General features: G+C 44.7%; 1 protein-coding gene across 2 annotated transcripts in view; it reads left to right on the forward strand.

Moving 5' to 3' along the window:
* The first annotated feature begins 1,898 nt into the window (after positions 1 to 1,898).
* The window catches only part of LOC144093618 (uncharacterized), a 139,889-nt gene continuing 133,421 nt past the window's right edge, over positions 1,899 to 8,366 (forward strand). The window contains exon 1 of one of the 2 annotated variants that reach the window (XM_077627190.1): positions 1,899 to 2,089. The gene's annotated coding sequence lies outside the window, so the exon portion shown is untranslated. The remainder of the gene's footprint in view (positions 2,090 to 8,366) is intronic. The other variant, XM_077627191.1, reaches the window with a different exon arrangement.

Consider the following 8,366-nt stretch of genomic DNA (forward strand, 5'->3'; position numbering starts at 1 on the left):
GAAGAAATCACGCAATCAGTTATTATCAATAATGTGCATTTTGGAATGTATTGCGGTATCAATGTAAATAAGTGTGGCGTATTTTAATGAATGTTGTTCTTTCTTTCTTTCTTTCTTTCTTTCTTTCTTTCTTTCTTTCTTTCTTTCTTTCTTTCTTTCTTTCTTTCTTTCTTTCTTTCTTTCTTTCTTTCTTTCTTTCTTTTTGATGGCCATCCATTTTCTTTTGTTGCGCGCGCGTGAGCCTTATACTGCTTCTTTTTTTCTTTCTGCTTGAGAAGAATATTATGTTGTACTCAAGCCGAATGTATGTGAACATACTGCTGTCGATGTATACCTGGGGCACTGTGTGTGTGCTACTTCAACCTGTCTTAGGCAGCTTCTGCCAACCAGTGTCCCCTCTTCTCACTTTAATGTGTGTTAGAGAAGTGAACTTTTTAATTGCAATCTGAAGCCCTTGTCGGTGCGCCTGAAGAGTTTGCTTTGCCCTCTAAAGCAATATTATGCTGCAAAGCCAACTTTAGGTTTTTTATGGCGTTCAGCCATGAAGAGTTAAAAACCTCTTGAAGGTATTTTTGTCTCGTGTCGTTACTCTCCTTATAGAAAACAGTTCTTGATGTAGTTGCACTCGTAATCACGATAATTGTCATTATGTACATGTGAGATAGCATGGTGATCAGTACTAATACAAATGTATATTTCCGACAACTAGACCGCATTGCAGATAATAATTATTACAAAAATGGTTGGACACCTACAGGCTGGTTAAGTGTCCCTCACGCAGATTACAGGCAGTGAGGTATGTAGAAGTAAAAGCAGCATTTTAATGCGCGCATGAAAGTAACGAACAAGAATAAAATACAGAATTGGACAATAGCTGTTGAAAATATCTGAGAAGGAGCCATTTCTAGGGAGAGCAGACAGCAAAGGGATTGCATGGCTGGTTTGCTTCTCACCTATTTGCTTTGCCGCTATTCCTTTAGTTGCAACCGCAATGTGGAGGTGGGCACTTCTGTGGCCTGTTTTGACCACCTACCACACTTGAACCTGCCGTGCAAATACCAGCCCGACGAGTGTCAAAAACCAACAAACTGTATCGGCCAAGCTGGCTGCTTTCAATCATCCGCCAAAGCAGCATAGAACACGCTGAATGGGGTCAACTGCTCTCGACCGACCGGATAACATATTATCCCGTCACCTTTGACGCATAACGTGCCGAGTCTGCCGCTCTCTGAACGAGACACAAAGAGGCCGCTCGGTCGCAACCGATAACCGCGACCGTTTCTTTACGGCAGCGGTACAAAAGGTGTTGCCTTTACGTCTGTTTCACACGCAGTTGTCGTCGCCGATGTGGCCCGCTTTCTTTAAAAAGGCATCCGAACAAACAAACGCCGGAACTCGGTTCCTTCCGCTGCGCCGTATCCCAGCGGCTGCTCCTATCAATGGCGAGATCCTTGTCGCACTTCGCCCGGGGACCGCGCGGCGTCCCACGAAGGGCGTAGGTGCCGGCTCACGTCCCGGATAGTTTTCCGCCACCACCGCTGCCGCCTGCGCCGGACAAAGGCGAAGCAACAATTTCCACACCCGAAACGGGAAGGACGGGAGAGGAGTTCCACCGCACACGGGGACGAGGGAGCCGGCAGGAGGGACGCTAGGGAAGGGCGAGAGAGGGGAGTAATGGGGACAGAGGGAGAAGCGAGCGGGAAGAGGGGACCGGTCTCTTTCGCACGGGCCCCCGATTGGTGCGCGTCGGAGCCCGGGCCGGTTTCGAACCGCGTGTTAGCGCGCCCGTTCTAAGAATCGATTGGTCGCGCGGGCAGACGGCGCTGGTGGCGCTGGCGCACGTCACGTGTGACGTCTCCGGGGGTCCCGTATGTTAGAAAAGGGGAGCGCGTGGGGATAAAAGCCCAAGTGGACCAATGGGACAGGGCCGCCAGTGATAAAGGCACACCGTGTTCCCAAACAGTTTTTTGAGGCTATCCGGGGACTGTGTGTACGGCACCCAGAGCATCGCGCGCTCCTAGGCGAGTTCTCGCACACGAGCCGCTACTAGCACACGGCACAGCGGAAGCGGCACCTCTTCCCGGGACCGGTGAGTGCGCGGCTACGGTCGCAAAAAGTTTTTCGTTGAGAGTGAAAGGGTTGGCGGCAAAGTTTTGCGCGAGCGCTTGTCTTCATACTTGTGTGCACCGGAGTTCTCGAACGGGTCGGTTCGCCCGTGCTGTCCACTTCGGTGAGCTGTTGCAATTAGCTGCACTGTGTATATGTTTTCTAATTTCGCTTAGTACAATTTGACGCTGTATGCTACATTCAAAAACTGTAGGACTATGATGGAGCGTTGACTAATATGGGCCAATATTTAGATAGTCTGCATCACAGTCACTACAAAACGTCGTCTTCTGTCGGTACATTGTGCCTAATTTTACATCTCTGTGTGAACGTCGTCTGCCGTACCGCGAAATGACCAAGACATTCCTTTTCAAGCACAGTGACAACAAAAAGCCGGCTCCCTCTCCTTGTTGGAAGGCGCAGAGGCCAAAAGCGCTACAAACTTCACCTTGAGGCAGCGCTGTTTACCAAAACCTCTGGCCTATATACTTAAAATATAAACAGCATGTGCTGTGCTACGTAAAAGTTGGACGAGACAGAAACAGTTTTCCTTTGGTATTCCCTACGCAAGAAAAGTATTGCGGTTTTCTTCATGGTTTAGGAGGTTTGACGTCTCAAAGCGACACAGGCTGTGGTGGACGCTGTAGTGGAGGGCTCCAGATAATTTCTACCACCTGGGGCTCTTTAACGTGCACTGACATCGCACATTACATGGGTCTCGAGCACTTCGCCTACATCGAAATGTGACCGCCGCGACCGGGATCGAACCCATGTCTTTCGGGTCAGCAGCCAAGCAGCCTAACCACTGAGCCACCGCGGTGGACAGCATTACGGCGAACTCTTCAATTTAGTATTAAAAAAATGACCTACCACAAAGCATTGGAAAATCTTTTGACAAGTCTGGCTTTGTACATAAAAGAGGATTAGATGATGAAAACCTGCACCAGAATATTGTCAGCCAAAATAACTTTTAATTTTAAAGGCAGCACATAACTTAACCAGTCAAAAACTTTTCTTAAGAAACAGGCATGAAAGAAAACAGTGTACCTTTGAGCGCCGATGTAAAAAAAAATACTTTATTCGACTACACGTCCACTGGCACACTACTGTTGTTCACTGCTTCGTCACGTATGCGCGTGCTGCGTTAAACTGCGTTTTTTTTAGTTTACACCGCAACAATTATGGCAGTTCCTATGACCCGCCAAAGCTTCACCTTGATGACACCCAAAAGCAGCAAGCATGATCAGCGGGTATGGAACTGTTGTTCATTCATTTTACTTTCACTAGCAATGAAACAATATGTCGGTCATGGCGGAAATGAGAGAACTGTTACCCTCTCAAGTGGAGGAATGTAGAGAGGGTACGTAAAGGCGGACCAGACGAAAAGCCGTGCAGTTCATTTCCGTTTACTGGCGACCGATCAATCATTTTACCGACTTTGTCCACTGCGTGAGTTCACTTTGTCGTCATCAACGCTATTGCTAAACATCACTTGCGGCAGCACCGTGACTGAGGCGGCATGCCATGAAGGCACTGCTTTTCAAGATGGCAATATCTCGTACAACCCTCACTTTCATGGCGATATTTCTAGTGTGTTACATGAATTCATCTTGAATTATTTCGCCAAAGCGGGAGAGATGATACTTGAGTGGCTCTCACTTGCACTCGTCGAGTAATGAAGTACTTTAGCGCGCCTTCTTTTCCTCCCTGTAAATCAGACTGACATGTCTTGACATGCAAGAGATCCTTCTTGAGATGTAAAGAAGGATGCTAGCATGTAAAATGTTCCATATAGATGGTAACGACCTGTCCGGTGATGCTATTCTGAGGATTATGAGCATGTTACTACCTCCTCTATTTATCATCACCATGGATGAAAATTCCATATATTTAGGCATAAATACTCTTTGCGGCCAAACGAAATACATATTTCAAGTGTTCTAGTCTTCCTTAGCCCGAACTATACAATTTAATTGTTTTTCTTTAAGCATTATTGTGTTCCTAAACCATAACGATATAATTTCTTGGTTTAAAAATAAAAACCTTAACCATCTACCAAATGAATACGTACCGAAAGATAACGAATCCGTCGAGCCATTCACGGTACAATGCAAACAACTATCACCCCGTGCTCTGCTTTTAAAAAATGACTTCATCTTCCGTTCGCATAAATTCTCAAGTGTGGTCCTCTTAGCACACTTTCACTTGGAATTCAAAGGCGTAGAAATGTCTTTACTGAAGAATGTCGTTGAAGACTGCTTTTAAAGGAATCAGAGAATGCGGGATGGTACTATGAAAAGAGCCAACCCGCATGATTCGATTGTACGCTATACGGAGCTCAGACTGTCTTAGCGAAAGCAATGTTTTTCACAAGTTTTGTTTATATGCCACCAGGCGTAGCGGCAACCTAACGCTTAAGAAAAGCAAACCAGCTGCAAGCACTTTGGGATAGCATGCAAGCAATCCAGTGAAGAATGCATGAGAGTGCATATCCAGCCAAGAGGAAAAATCTTCATTGTATAGGAGGCAATACGTTCTTTTTGTCCCACCAGAAAGAACACGGATGAAACATGCACGCCTTAATGAAAACACAAACCTCAGCACCTCAGGCCCTCAGGACACAGCATACACTGGCTATATAGAAATTTTATCTATGCAAATTGGCTGTCCGTTTTTCGCTCAGAGTAAAAAAGAGTATAACATGCATTTTTGAAGGGTAAACGATGAAGAAATTTAGCGCCATGCAATAATTTTGGAAATGCTGCTTATGCGCTCGTTCTTTAAAGTGCGAAGGGAGCCTCGACAACAGAAAAATTCTGCGAAGAGATAAATAACAGCTCTCCTGCATCCGTTATCATGAAGGATGGCGAATGAAAAAGGAGGCAAGGGAATTGACAAGAAGACGTAATACAGCTTTTTCGGCGATTTTACTTTAAGTGACAGTGACTATGCGAGAACTCATCAGCTCAGATATGCATAAAGAGATAAAGCTAAATAATTTGGAATAGAAATTTAGGGGGTTGATTTCACAAGAAAGAGTTCGGCCACTTCAACAGTCTTTCGGATGCAGCCAACATTAGAAAACTTGTCTTTAAAGGAAAATAAACCTGAATACCTCACGCAGAGTAGATATGTAAATAATTTCTGCAGAGCACAAAATAGGTAGGCATCTAAGAATGTTCCAATGGGTTGAAATTGTTCCATTTACCGCCGCGGGGAGTCTTCGCATTTCAGCAATGTTGTGCCTCAGCCTGCAACCAACTCGTGACACTACGAAAAGGCAGTGACGCTGACAAGTGAACGAAACGGTAATGAGCTGAAAACTTCGCCACTCTTTCTCACGTCTCATCGGTATTGCTCGTTTGCATTCCGTCACTGGAAGTACATAGGCGCGGATGGCTGCACGGCTTGTCAACTTCATTTGTCAAGTACGTAACTTCAGTGGCCCATCATTCTCCGAGTGTTCATGCCTTATAGCTTTAGCAATTTATTTTTACTTTGGAAATTTCAAGCTTCCTTTTATTTCAACAAATGTTTTGCCTAAATGTGCCTTTTTGGGTCTGTTTTATATTATTATCCTTCCTAAATATCGCTAGTAATTTTATGTACACGTACTTTTCATTCTCTGAGCTTCTTTTCATTCTCCCGTTAAGCCTAAGAGCCATCAGAAAAAACACTCACTCACTCACTAACGGACAGATACAAAAAGCAGGAAATAAAAAAAATACCCGGGAAGATATTTTCGAAACCGTTCAGAATTTCTCCTGACACGAGATAAGTTGGTAAGAGACCAAAAACTACTTAATCTCGAGAGGGTCGCTTATTCAAGATAATGATGGGCGTACCGATATCTAAGCTGTCACCATTAAGCTAACTGGCCTTTGTTGCGTTTTCTGTGCCTTAGTGTTCGTTCATCTGCGCAGAAGTTTAGCCCAGGAAATCCTTCCATCACTGCTTTATGAACGACTTTGCATGGCGCTTTAACCAGCCTTCAGGCACAGAGTTATATTTTTTCTAGTTTTCAGCTCTCCCCAGTGACGCAGAACCTTACTCGTGGATCGAACTGTGACGATTGGTACAGTGCGAGCTAATGCTTTTCAGATGCTAAAAACAAAACGTATAAACAGCGTCACAAACCTTTGCCTGGAACCAATTTTTTTTTTTCAGTTCGGCTGTAGGCAACGATTTACCTAAGAAGTTAGATGAATGCGAAATGATGATAACAAAACAAATTTCTGTTGAATGGTTGATGAACAGGAAAACCATAAAGAAACAATATGACGGGTGGAAGTTATAGTTGTGGGAATGGTTATGTGAGGCTGCAGAAGGCATCAACCTCGGATGAAATATGGCGGTAATGGCCGAGCTGGTGTTTAAGAGCAAAGAAGAAAATGCAACCCCCGCTACTCCTCTAGGAGGACAAATGTCATCTAAAAATTCCAAAAGTAGCTTTGTTAATTTGCAACGGCAGTTTAAAAAAAATAAATAGGACGCTTTAATTACAAAGGCAACTATTTACGACATGTGTTGGCGCTTGTGGTTTTAAAGGTTTAAACAAAGGATACAAGTAACTTAACTTGTGCAATTTCTTATACACTCCTTCAGAAAAGTTAAGCCTTTTTAATTTTCAATTCGGTCTCTGAAAGTAGGTGCATGTGAAAGGCTGCACTTCTGCGCTAGCTATATTGAGCTTTTCCATTTCGTGGTAATTAGTCTTCCCCACTCTTGCACCCACACATCTTTGCGGTAAGTTATTTTCAGCAACAGTTATCAGAAAAGAGTCCTTCAAACTACGTACATAGCGGTATCAAATCGAAACTGGAATACAGCCGGAGCACAGACGAGATATCTAAGGCGAGACGGCACGCAGCGTGAGAAGCCCTGCTGACAGGCGGCTCACCAGTGGAACGTCAAAGACCATGCCGCCATGAGAAAGTGACACTTAATATATCTCTCTTCGCCGTAGTTTTTTTTTATTTTACCACGCAGCCAGCACAGATTGAAAAGATATTCTACAAGCATCTTTTCGGGTGAAACGCTGCAACTTCAGCAAAGCGTTCAGCCGTCTGCTGCACGACTCGTCGAGCAGACGATCAGTTGCGCTCTCGAAATCAGAGAACGCGTGTTTGCGCAGGGAAGGTTTTCGTTTGAATTGACGCGATCACCGAAGCTACAACCCCCCCCCCCCCCCCTCTCTCTCCCAGACCTCGTTTTTATTCTAAGAAGAAGATGAAACTGCTTTCATCGTTCACGCACGGTCTTCTTAGTCCATGCCGAATGCGCCTCCGGTTCAGGAATCGAAGTTAACTATTCCGTTCGAGTAGATACAACTTTGCTAAAAGCGACCCAGTGTGATTTACGTGCCCGAGCATCATTAACCAGCTTTCGTGTAGCGCAAACATTTGTTTTTCTACTGCCCACTCACTAACATTTACCCAGTAAAAAATCGCACAGAAATGAAGAGGAAATTATTCTTAATGTTAAGAATTCGTCTCCTCCTCAATCGAACTCAACCTGAACAGGAAATGCAAACGTTGCCAGCTGCAAAGATCCCATTAAAAGTGGATGCCGCGCTGCTTGCGCGCATGTGGGGAGAGTTGCCCTGCTGGTCTTAATGATCTTCAAGGTAACAGATATTCACGAGTGCCCTTTTACGCACCGTCAGTTTCAGCAGCGCAATAATTTGAAGGAAACTTCTGACAACCTCATGAATTTGCTTTGACAAACCCGGCGCCGCACAGCTTTGCGGTCTAAGCGCGCGGTGGCATGCTCAGAGCGGAATTCATTATATTTACATCACTTGAGGTCAAAATTCTCCGTGTCGTGTTCAAGGCAGTACTTGCGACTCACCCGTACGCTAGCCTCATTATGGGGTCCTGCTTTAGTTGGCGAAAAAAATAAAAAAAGGCTAAGGAATGCCTGCGCCATCGCTGCTATTAAAGGTTTAAGCCACGCAAAACAAGTGAATGTCTAAAGAAAAAGAAAAGAAAACCCCAAATGGAATTTTAAATGAAACGCCAACTAGGAGTAAAAAAGAGCCATGGTATGTCTTGAGTGGAATTTCAAGCGAGGACCGGAAAACGTGCACAAGATGTTGGCTGATGCAAAAAGTGAAAGAAAGGTGGCAGGTTCCATGTCCAAGAAAAATTAAAGGAACATGGTAAAATAAAGCAGCATGAACATACAAATAAAACTGGTTTATAGGCAGTCTGTAGACTTCTTCAGAATCACAGGTGGTCGAGGGGCTCACGAGCGCATGC

The sequence above is a fragment of the Amblyomma americanum genome, chromosome 6, assembly GCF_052857255.1.
Source record: "Amblyomma americanum isolate KBUSLIRL-KWMA chromosome 6, ASM5285725v1, whole genome shotgun sequence".
NCBI lineage: Eukaryota > Metazoa > Arthropoda > Arachnida > Ixodida > Ixodidae > Amblyomma > Amblyomma americanum.